At 41.7% G+C, this 12,733-nt stretch overlaps 1 protein-coding gene across 1 annotated transcript in view; it reads right to left on the bottom strand.

Annotated features, from left to right (window-relative positions):
- Positions 1 to 12,733, bottom strand: part of LOC144484515 (uncharacterized) — a 225,139-nt gene that overhangs the window by 77,281 nt on the left and 135,125 nt on the right. The gene's annotated exons all lie outside the window — the stretch shown is intronic.

Genomic DNA, 12,733 nt, shown 5'->3' with positions numbered 1-12,733 from the left:
TATTGATTACGAGCATATCTCTCCCTCTTCGAAAATGAGGAAAATCAATCGCAATCTAACTATTACAGGAGGCATCTGGATTGTATACAATAGAGAAAGAAGTACATCTCAATATTTACATAGTATAGGGGACAGACTGACAATTCGCATCAATAAAGGCTTCACATATTCTATTATACGCATTAGAAAGGAGATCAGGAAAAGTTGAACAGGTGTCATTTCTAAAGTGCTGTCAATATATTCCAGAATGTAATGTGCAAGTCTATTTGACCACGTGCCCACACTGAGTTTAGTTTCGTTGAGACACGATCACTCCATTGAAGATCCGAAACGCTTTTCAGAACAAACAGCAGAAATGACTCAATGAAAAATAGAAACAAGAAACACGTATGAGCGCTAGTCCGTTTAGATCGCAAAGAACACGTATGTGCCTGCTTAAGTTATGGTCCAGTGTAGTATTAGTTGACACAGAAAGCAGAGTAATATGAACAGATAAATAGTTTTATAAATAAATGCAAGGTATCTTGCTGCAAAATAAAGGCATACCTTGTGTAATATAAACAGAATCAATGTCTAATACATTTTAGCAGGAACATATTCTTGTAAAGCACTAACTGATATCTATTGTGTGTGTGTGTATGTGTGTGCGTGCTGTAATTGTATTTTAGAAATAATGGATCAGATATGAGTGGGAATGGAGGGATACAAAAGAATGGTCTAGTTGGGACCAGGGAGAGGCGCGGGCTTGGAGGGCCGAAGGGCCTGTTCCTGTGCTGTATTGTTCTTTGGTCTTTGTTCTTTGGGTGTCACTGGTCAGACCTGCATTTATTGTCGAACCTTAGTTGCCCTTGAGAAGGTTGTGTTCAGCTGCCTTCTCTTGAACCTCTGCTGTCCCAGAGGTGTAGGTACACGCACAGTGCTGTTCGGAATCTGAGGAAGCGTCTGGTATAATTGAAACGAAGACATGGTTTAGTTCTGATTTAATTGACACAGGGGCGATGTTTACGGACTGACAATCATTTAGGAATGGAAAAACATATTTTATTCATTGCAGTAACTACTGATACAGGGTCCAGTGTACTCGGGACACGGACATGTCTACTACAGTGATACCTGCGACAGGAACGGGACAATATAGGCAAGATGCACATTTTTCTAACGTAAGTAGTGGCATTGTCTTCTGCTGTAATAAGTGAGCCAGGTCCAAGCGCAATATTAGCAGCTGCCACGCTCGAAACAGGGCACAGCAATACAGCACGGTAACGATATAAGTTATAGATAGGAGACATGGTGCAGAGATAACAGACAAGTCGGCAAATTACATAAGCAGTATCCAATACAATAGAAATGTAGACAAGCTGTACTGTCGTAGAACAGAGGCAGGGCCTAGTCTTTTAAAAACTGATACATATTCTGGTGCGCTCATAGCTGAGGCAGGGTTTTAGTGTAATACAAATGGAGGTAATTTGTGTGCATTAACAATTGAGGTAGGATGATTGTGATATAAACGTTTGTACGGGATAACATTAATAGATATAACACCATATAGTGTGATATAAACAGGGTGCGATATGAACAGATAGAGAATCTTGTGCAGCAGTAATTGGGAATGGCCTCAAGCATTGTGAACAATAATTTGTTATAGTCCACGAAGTAATCCAGGCATAAGAGTAACACAAGGAGATCAATGAATCAGGTCCCAGTGTAATAAATCTGACGCACAATTCAGTGCATTCATATCAAAGACCTGGCCACCCTCTACTCACATTGTCTGTATCTTTAAGACCTGGTTGGTTGTAGAGATTCGCATTCTAATCAATATTCTGTAACTTGATTTTGTGTCTCTGTGCCCTGCTTGAGAGCAGATTTCCACTCCATCTGACGAAGGAGCAGCGCTCCGAAAGCTAATGGCATTTGCTACCAAATAAACCTGTTGGAATTTAACCTGGTGTTGTTAAAACTCTTACTGTGTTTACCCCAGTCCAACGCCGGCATCTCCACATCATGACCTGTAACATTAACAGAGATGTGTTCTATATATGCCGATGATTCTCAAATGCAAACAGGGACACAGTTGAGCGGAATGCATGAAAAAGCGACGATCTGACTTTACAAAGAGACATGGAGTGATACCATATAGTATAAACAGAAAGTTGTCGAGTGTAATATGAAATCAGACAATGACCTCAGGTAACGTGGGCAGGGGGAACGTCCAGTACAATAATAAATTAGCTAAGCCATATAATAACATGGAAAGATATATTTTGTTATTTACAACAAACACAAACTGCCAGTTAAGCATAGGTAAGATCCAATGAAGTATTACGTAAGGCAGGATCTGGTTGTTATCATCAGAAGCCGACTCACATGTCAAAATAAAAGAGGACTTCCTGCAATATCAATAGCAATACAATCTGGTGCAAAGTGACCAGAGACATTGACTAGTGGAGCAAAAACTGGGAGAGGACCTCCTTTAAAAATCATTGACATGGAAAAGCTCTACAGTCTGGAAACATAGCTGTGATCCAACTGCGACCAGGTGGACGCAGAATGCTATGACATGAGTTTCTCTGACCTCGACCGCAGCTGGATTTCTCCGGTCCCGCTGCAGCAAACGTAGATTTGGCTGAGCACCAATTTCTCCGCTCTCGTTCGCAGTGGAATTCCGACTAAAATCTTTCACCCAGGCCCGAACAACATGGTGTGCAGATATTAGGACTTCCCTGAAGAAAGCCTTGGCCTGCCTCTCGCGTTCAGAATGGAGGCCACCCCCAACTTCCGTCCCCAGAACATTACAAGATTTATAAATATAAAGATTTAAGTTCAAATTTGGATAAAATAAGCTGGAGGATTGGATTAATAAAAGTACATCTGTCTGAAGGGGTTTTTGATATGCGAATTAGCAAAACCGCAGGAAAACAAATGTGGACTTGAGTGATTATGGATTGAAGTGAAGAGGTGTAAATAAAATAGCAGAATATCAAATGGAATGGAAACTATAGCCATGGGAGCTGCGTACAGGAGGAGAGGAATAGCGACTACAATAGCCACAGCCAGCTGGAGAAAGCACTCTGCAGAAAGGCAATGTACAGAAAAAAGCTGCTGTTTAAAAAGAAACTCTAACAGAGAAGAACCGCTACGCTGGACTGAAGAAAGTTTCCCAAACTGGAAAATGACCCGTGGCTGGTCACTATAATCTGCATTGAACTCATTTGGTTAGATAATTTCGAATGATATTAGGGAGAGGGGCAGTTCTCAGAGGTCAGGAACCTGGACAGCTGGGAAAAGGGGAGATGCTCATGAGATACTTTGTGTGTGTGGCCATTATTGAAGTTAAGTGTCCTGCTGAACTGTTGTGTGCCTGCTTTAATTTAATAACTATCAATTATTAATTATTTGCAACAAGGCTGGGCCATGTCTCACTCATTTCCTTTTTTTATACATTGTATCAAATTGAAAATTCCCACAATTAATAATTTGTGTTCCAATTAATCTTTTTGTACTTTGGGGTACCCTCACATTTAACATCAGCGAGATTCTTAACAAACAACACAGCAGTGGGTGCCTTTACAGGTCAAATTCAATCGAGCAGTTCCTTTTAGCGGCCACATAATGTTCCTAGAGATCCATTTTCTTTCTGAGGAGGTCAACCTTCCGGCCTCAGAATTTCTATTTACCTAAAATAACCCCATCCACCACTCTCGGAGGCAAAGTGTTCTGGTGCTTAGTACTCACTGCGGAAAAATGTTCCTCCTCCATCGCCCTCCCCCCTCCGTCAATTGCCCAAAACCTTAAAAAAATGTCCCCTTCCATGCCCCGACCCGTTAGCACCACGAGTTAATGGGAACATATTTTATTTATCTACCTGAGCAAAACCTGTCCGAATCTCATCCACCTCGATTACATCTCTCCTCAATCTCCTCCGCTCCCTTGGAGAACAACTACAACATCTCCACCTTCTGGCTAATTTGTGAACGTTTCAAAACGAAACTTATTCAAAGATATTTCTCCATGGGGTTTAACTAGAATTGGTCAACATTTGAAAAACTGGTATCGAACTGAAATATCTTGTGAACTTCTTAGCACTAAACATACTTGAAACAAATTCTTCCTTAGAATTTGACAAGTGTTGGTCAACTTTTTGGAAACTAGTTTCAGCATTTTCCGAATTAACTTTTCCATACCATCATCCAGACGGCTCCAACTTTTAAAAAAAAAGCTTAAACTTATCAACATGTTTTCCAAACAATATATCAAAAGTTCGTTTAAAAAAGCTCGTTTAAACCTACTTAAGGCTAATCTTTCAGTAGAATTTAACTTTAAACAGTCGGTTTCTGTTGAAAAAGAATTTCCTAAGAAACATCTCTGCAGAGAAGCAAACTGCAGTTCATCAGCATTTATCTGAGTCGGTCTAAAGTTATTAAAGACGGTCATCGAAAGTAACATGGAAATTGTAAACTTATTTTAAAAGTTGCACCGAGCAAGCCAGAATTCGAACATGGAACCATCTGACCCATGGTCAGATGTATCATCCATTGAGCCATCGGCCGATATACAAACTCATGGCAGTTGTTCCATATTGGCTCGACGCTTCAGAATAGGGCAGAAGCTTTGTCAAAATTATTTGTTTACTTGTGAGGATAGGTTCCATCATTGTGATTTTCTTTATTCATTTAGAGTCACCCCTAATTGCCCTTGAGTAGAGTTGATTAGTTATTCCACCATGTTGCAATTAAAGACAATAACACTGTCCAACCATTAACCACTCCCCTCACTGGATCAATTATCGAATATTACTTGAGGTGGAGATGCCCGGCGTTGGACTGGGGTGGGCAAAGTAATAAGTCTCACATCAGGTTAAAGTCCGTCACGTTTATTTGGAATTTCGAGCTTTTGGAGTGCTGCTCCTTCATCAGGTGAGTGATTTCAAATACACCTGTTGGACTTTAAGCTGGTGTTGTGAGACTCCTCACTGAATATTACTTACTTGAAAATAATATTTTACAAGCATATGACAGTGGCTGTTACATATGCCTCAAGATGTATTCAGAAAAAAGAATAGAAGTGCTGAAAATCCACTACACACTGAGCACGAAAAGAGATGCTCATATTGTGGCTCAGCACACATTTTATCTGTTCGTGCAGTGGCTACAAGAGCAGGTCAGAAGCTGTGAATCCTGCGGTGAGGAATTCACCTCCTGAGTCCCTAAAATCTGTCCACCATATACAAGGCACAAGTCAAGAGTCTGATGGATTATTCTCCACTTGTCTGTATGATGCTTGAACTCACCAAATGCACCTCAGAGAGCAGCTTGCAAACCCAAGACCGCTACCACCTGGAAGCTCCCCTCCAGGCCAATCACCACATTGCTTGGAAATATATCACTGTTCCTTCACTGTCACTGGGACAAGGTCCTGGTATAACGAAACCCTTCCACCCCATACCCAACAGCTCTATGGATGTGTCTAAACCAATAGACTGCAGCAGTTCAAGAAGGCAGCTCGCCACCACCTTCTCAAGACCAATTACTGATGGGTAATATTGCTGACCCAACCAGCAACACCCATATCTCGTTATTGAATAAAAAGAAACATTCGACCGGATCCCTGAACTGGCAGTCGTGGGGTCCCTTGAACAGGTGAATGGTGATAACATGAATGTCTCCGTACAAGTCAACCCTTTTGAGAATATTTTTCTAGCGAGTGTGTTGTGCTGACGGATTCCCTGCAGTTAGTGCTCAGGTTCTCAGACCAAACCCCATGTGAACGAATCTCGAAGTCTCTACCGGAAAGAAATGAACAAAATCTGCGGATTGGGCAATATAAATCAACATTGCATGGCTCGCCCGAAACGACTGAGCGTGCCCTTCCGGTGCGTTAACCATAATATAACTAATTTGTTTGTATCCAAAGCAGCTCAGGCACCTCTGATAAAAGCCGTTAGTTTTGGAAAAAAATCAGCACCTCAGCATTTGAGGACTGAATGCATAGTGGTATTGTCACTGGACTAATAATCCAGAGACCCAGGGTAATGTTCCGTGGAACTGCGTTTGAATCCCACTCTGGCATTCATATCAGAGTTATGCACTGATGATAGTTTTGGGAGACAAGATGGTGCAGTAGTTAGCACTGCTGCCTCACAGCTCTAAGGACCAGGATTCGATTCCCGCTTTGGATCACTGTCTGTGCGGTGTCTGCATGTTCTCTCTGTGTCTGCGTGGGTTTCATCGCGGTGCTCCGGTTTCCTCCCACACTCCAACGATGTGCGGGTTAGGAGCATTGGCCATGCTAAATAGCCTCCTAGTGTCCCGGGATGCGTAGGCTAGCCTTGTAAATATGTGGGCCTACGGGGATAAGGCCTCGGTGGGATTGTTGTCGGTGCAGACACGATGAGCCAAATGGCCTGCTTCTGCACTGTAGGGTTTCCATGATGTTGCTAACTCGACTGTTTGGTACTGGGCGCTTTTGAGTATGAAGTACACATTTTACCCGTTACACTGCACAAACAATGCCGAGCGTCAAGCTCAGTGAACGTGAATTATTTCAGCATACCAACAGTAATATCAACCTTGACAACTCATCAGAATATATCACGTCGAACAATATAAGCTTGCTATCAATGCTAAAATAATATTTCTGCTTCGACCTTTGTTTTTAATGACATTTTCTCCATATTGTTACTGGCCGCGCTTGTGAGTCTGCAATTCATGTATCTTTCAGAGTCCATGTACCTCAATACAAGAAGGCAACCGTTACTTTCAACGTGATGCCTCAATTTATCTGGAATTTCAAATTGTAACTGCTTTCGTCCCGCAAATGTCTAAGGGAACAATGATTTCTGCTGTAAATCATAGAATCATAGAATATGCTCCGTCATTAATGCATCATTCTCATCTTCCGTCGAACAATTTCAAACAGTTCTTTCCAGTATTTGTTTTTTATTCAACATTTAATATCGATACATTTAATTAACACATATGTCCTCATTCCGAATTGAATGTCTCTGAAATATACAACATTGAAATGCAAACATGACTGACCAACAAAGCAATTGAGCCACCGGGTAATACACATCCCATGGTGTTTATTTGTGATTGACCACAGTTAGCTTTTAAACAAAATCAAATCTTAAAAGGGAAGAGATTTCAGAATGATCTGTTAATTATACTTGATCGCTCTTTATTCTGTGTGTGAAACATTCTGGTTCGTTCATCTAAAGGAAGTCCAGCAGGTCCGCGCTGATTCTTGATTTCCTCATCTGTCTGAGTGTTTTTTTCCCCCCATTTCTTTATTATGAAGAACCATTTTTAAAAGATGCTTCTGGGAAATTTGCACCATTTCCTCTAGTTCAGTTACAGTTTCACTTGTGACTGTCCTTACGAGCACGCAATACTATTAGACATGTTTCAGGTGACCTTGATCATGTTTCAGCTTGATCTTGATCAATTGGGCCCGTGGGCTGATGAATGGCAGATGAAGTGTAATTCGGATAAATGCCAGCTGATGCATTTTAGTCGATCGAACCAGGGCAGGACTTACTCAGTTAATGGCAGGGCGTTGGGGGGAGTTACAGAACAAAGAGATCCAGGGGTACAGGTTCATAGCTTCTTGAAAGTGGAGTCACAGGTGGATAGAGTGGGGAAGAAGGCATTTGGCATGCTTGGTTTCTTTGGTCAGAACATTGAATACAGGAGTTTAGACGTCTTGTTGAAGTTGTACAAAACATTGATAAGGCCACACTTGGAATACAATGTGCAGTTCTGGTCTTCCTATTATAGAAATGATATTAATAAATTAGAAAGAGTGCCGAAATTATTTACCAGGATGCTACTGGGGCTTGATGGTTTGAGTTTCAAGGAGAGGCTGGATAGTCTGGGACTTTTTCCTCTGGAACGTAGGAGGCTTAGGGGTGATTTTATACCAGTCCATAAGGTAATGAGGGGCATAGATCAGCTAGATAGTCAATATATTTTCCCAGAGTTGGGGAGTCAAGAACTCGAGGGCATAGGTTTAAAGTGAGAGGGGAGGGATACAAAAGGGTCCAGGGGGGTAATTATTTCACACAGAGGGTGGTGAGTATCTGGAACAAATTGCCAGACGTAGTAGAAGAGGAGGTATCAATTTTGTCTTTCAAAAGCGTTCAGACAGTTACTCGGGTAAGATGGGTAGAGAGGGATATGGGCCAAACGCGGGCAACTGGGACTATCTTAGGGGTTAGAAAAAGGGATGGTATGGATAATTTGGGCCGAAGGGCCTGTTTCCATACTGTAAACCTCTATGACTCTCTATGACTCTATGATTCTATGGTGATTAATAATGTTAGTCTACATCAATAAACCCATTAAATTCTGTTGTGAATTGAACGAGTTGCGTATGTGTACAAACAATATAAACATTTCTATCCTGCCATTGCGTCCTGAAATACAGCATTTCTTATTTTCCTAAAGCATTTGAGGCCGAGGTGACACGAATGTAATATAGATGTAACATCACGATTCAGTAATCTTTAGCAACAAATTAAAACATGCAGACGTGGCTCAAGCTTAATTAAAATTTTCGAATAGTGTTTCTGCCTAGTTTCAAATCGCATGCGAGGCGACCGCGACAACCACGACACTCCAGATACTTGGCGCCTCATAATCAATAAATGTCTTTCTATTTGTCTCATTCAGCGAATTCATAATTATCAGAGAGTATGAGGATGCCGCAGTAAATATGAAATGGACAAGTGAAGTCAGCAACACTCATTGAAGGTCACTTGTGCTCTCTGCTGTTGCATTGGTTGGAAATGGATATTCTTCACCTGATATAAGCAGAGATGGACTTAGCGGTATAGGATTCACAGAATAATAGGGAGTGAAATGGATAGAAACATAATGACAATGACAAGTCAGTGAGAGAGTTTGGGGGAGATACAGTGAGGGAAGCAGATAGACAAAGGGAGAAGCAATGATTGAGATGGCAGAGGAAATTCAAGGAAGGTATAAAATCAACAATATAAAGTACAATCTGATATGGGAAAGATTTATCCTGAAATATCATTTAAATTGAACTGTGATTGTAGAGCATAAGACCACTGGTTCATTTAAGTAAATTTAAATTTGGTGCATCGATCAGGGAAGTTGAGCAATGTAACAGAGTCCAAACCAAATATCATGGTCTCCTAACAAGAAAGGGAAATTATAAGGATGGGTGCGGTTTTCTGAATTGGTGACTTATGATGAGAATAATGAGAGTGCTCATTCCCCAGTGCCATGCGGTTTATTGATTGATTAGGTGCACTGGTCAGGAATACTGGCTCCCTCTGTTGGCGGTGACTGTTAAATTGCCTTATTTCTGGAGATTCACTGTATTCAGCATATTGTCAAATTATGTTAATACAAATTTTTCCTGATTTGTATTATTGTTATTGTGATGTAACCTATAGATTGTAGGGCTAGTGTGAAACTGAATGCGAGTTGTTTTCTGCACAGATAGCTTTGAAATTTGCTGGTGAGTGCAATGACGTTGGGTCAATGCCTGCAATGTTCTGCGAACGTTCCCCAATTAAAAAATAAGTATTTAATTCCAAACCGTGGTCGCAAACAATGGGTATATTCCCATTACCATGACATTAATTGTATCGCAGCTTGATGTATTTCCATTCACTGGCTTCCAGCGCACTACTGACTGGTGGAGCCAGACCACAAAATGGCATGATTGTCTTTCGGAAGCATGAGTCGAGTATGATTCCGTGCTGGATCTGCCTGACAGATTGGATTCTGCAGTTTGTTTTCTCCACTGCTGCTAGAAACAGTTAGATGGTGGTTTCATCTGAGGTTAACTTGATTTCCTCTGTGTGTGTGTGTTTGAGAGGCTGACAGCTCAGTTAACATCTGGCCATAAAGCAATCTTCAATCGTCACGGGCTCATTCCTCCAGTGTAAGCCGGTTTTTGCACGAAGCTGGGTCTTCTTTCTATCACTGTGCGTCTGAACGCGCAGTAATAAGCGGCAGCATCAGTCTGGCTCAGGTCGAATATATTTACACTGATGAATTTGTTCGAAGCCTGGAGATCTACATAGAACCGACTTTTAAAAACATCTGCTTTATCTTCATAACCATCAGGATCTTTCCGCACTATAAACACGGGCTGTGTGTCTGGATGTTGTCGGTACCAGTACAGCCTATAGTCGCTCTCTGTGGTTTGATAGTCACAGGTTAAAGTCACGATCTCGCCTTCTCTCTTAACATCTGATGAGAGCGACTGGGTGACAGAATCTCCATGACTCAGGTCTGAAAATAACAAAACAGAAAATGTTCAGACGGGCGGACCATGAAAGAATGGTCTGGAACCAAGCTTGGGAAATGTGAGAAACGGTGCACTGTATTTTGCACATAATTACCTGTCAGGAACGGTCCCCACATTACACACACGCCGAGCAGCCACATTGTTGCTGTCCGCTCTGTAGAAGGGGAGCTGGGTGTTTGATCTCATTAAGTCTAATCGTTGCCCTCAATAATCAGCTTCCTGTCTCCGGATGTTCTCAGCTCCGTCCCTTCTGTCCCCAGCGGAGCTGCGTGACACCCAGGTGGTGAGATAACAGACAGTAAACAGACACACAGTGAGCTGGATGGCAATCACTATCCTTACAGAGAAAACTTCGAGATTTAACGATTGACGTCGGGAAGAAAATGGACAAATGGGGTGTAGGAACGTGGGAACAGCTGTAGGCCATTCTGCCCTTCGATTCTGTTTTGTCATTCAGTTAGATCAGGGCTGATAAGCCTGAACGCCACTTTCCCGCGCTATCAGCATAGCTCTTGATGAGATTATGCTCCATAAAGCTATTGATTCAACATGCTCAATAATTGACATTCCACAAAATCCGCTTATTTTCTTAGTGTGACCCGGAAGCTATGGAAGGCTAAATAGTTCTGTCATTGTTTTTTTTAATACGTCCATTAGCCTTACTTTCAGGACAGTTTCAATCGTGAATCCAGTGAAATGTTGTTCTGTGTGTGGGACATGGGTGCCACTGGTTGGCCAGCATTTATTGTCCATCTCTAGTTGAGAATCAACCACATCGCAGTGGCTCTGGTGTCACATGTAGGCCAGAGGAATGCAGTTTTCCTTCCCTAAAGTACTTTAGTGAACTGGATTTTTAATTGTAGATTTTTTTTATTGAAATGGGTCTGCAGAACTTTAGCTGAGCTTCTGGATTAATCGTCTAGCGATAATACCCCCAGGCCATCGTCTCCCCTGTTGTGAATATCAGAAAACACTGAAAATGTATGGAGGCACTGCAGAGTGAATCATGCCGAATTAAAAAAGTTCAATATTATTACCATTCTCTGCTCCGTTCACCCTGTGACTTTGCGGCAGTGTTTTGGTGCGGGGCTCCCTCTGGTTTCTGTCTCTGAGTCTCTCAGTCCGCAGTAATACACCGCGCGGCCAGACAGCCGCAGCTCACGGATGGGGAAATTCCCATTGTTTTTCGACCGGTCAATAGAGGAAATGGCACACATTGCTTCGAAGCTTATTTTTAAAATTGTTCTTCCTAATAAAGATGTAGGAAATACCGTTCAGGTAGATGAGGAAATGGAGAATCAATGCGGACTTGCTGGGCCTCCTGTAGATGAAAGATATTTAAGCGCCAGAATGTTTCACACACAGAATAAAGAAGGATCAAGTATAACTAACAGATCATTCTTAAATCTCTTCCCTTGAAAGATATTTGCTTTTGTTTGAAAGCTGACTGCGGTCAATTTCAAAAAGGTACCATGGGATGTGTATTTCCCAGTGACTCGCGCTCTTTTGTTGGTCAGTCATGCTTGCAATTCAATGTTCTCTATTTCAGAGATATTCAGTTCAGAATGAGGACATTTGAGTTAAATAAATGTATTGAAGTTAAAGGTTGAATCAAAAGAACCGGGAAGATGCAATGTGATTGGATGGGATTTATTTTCTCCGCCCATTTTCGTATCAACAAATTGTCACTTTCTGCAAAAGGAGACTCTGATGTTCGGGAAGTGATCAAAGAGCGCCCTCCCGTGGACAGTACAGCAGTGGTAACAGACGCAGAACCAAGATCTGAGATATCTGCACTCAGAGAATATCCAGGACAGCTACAACATTGGACAAGAGGAAACATCCGCTCAACATCCACACTGTTCGCACCACTTAGGGTTTTGAAGGTTTCAGCCAATTTGCCTCTTACTCTTCTAAACTCCCGTGGGTACAAACCTGACGGTACCATTCTTTCCTCATAAGATGACCCGCTCATAGCTGGTAATAGTTTAGTGAAACTCCTCTGAACTTTTTCTAATGCATTAACATCTTTCTTAAGATAAGGAGACAAGTAGTGCACACAATATTCGAGACATGCCCAATGCCCTCGCCAATGCTCAATTTTCCGATCTATCTTTGTGTCGTCAGCAGATTTAGCATTTATATCTTCACTCTCTTAATCACTGCAGCAATCATCCCACTTATATGTTTCGTGACAAATTCAGCCAGAATGCATTTGTTCAGGTCAAATCGTGTATAATTAACTTGCTTGAGTTTTATGCTGAGTAACAGAGATGGTTTGTGAGGGTATTTCTCTTATTGGGCGTCCAAAAGTCATGTGATACGGTGCTGCACCACAGCTTGTGAGTAAATATGGAGCTCACAGAATAAAATGGACAGGAGTAACATGGATAGGAAATTGGCTGAGTGCCAGGAAACAACTCGTCGCTGTTTTTCGGACTTG

Source organism: Mustelus asterias, unplaced genomic scaffold (assembly GCF_964213995.1).
Source record: "Mustelus asterias unplaced genomic scaffold, sMusAst1.hap1.1 HAP1_SCAFFOLD_113, whole genome shotgun sequence".
Classification (NCBI taxonomy): domain Eukaryota; kingdom Metazoa; phylum Chordata; class Chondrichthyes; order Carcharhiniformes; family Triakidae; genus Mustelus; species Mustelus asterias.
The sequence above is the reverse complement of the archived record's forward strand: the minus strand, read 5'-3'. Positions and strand labels throughout refer to the sequence as shown.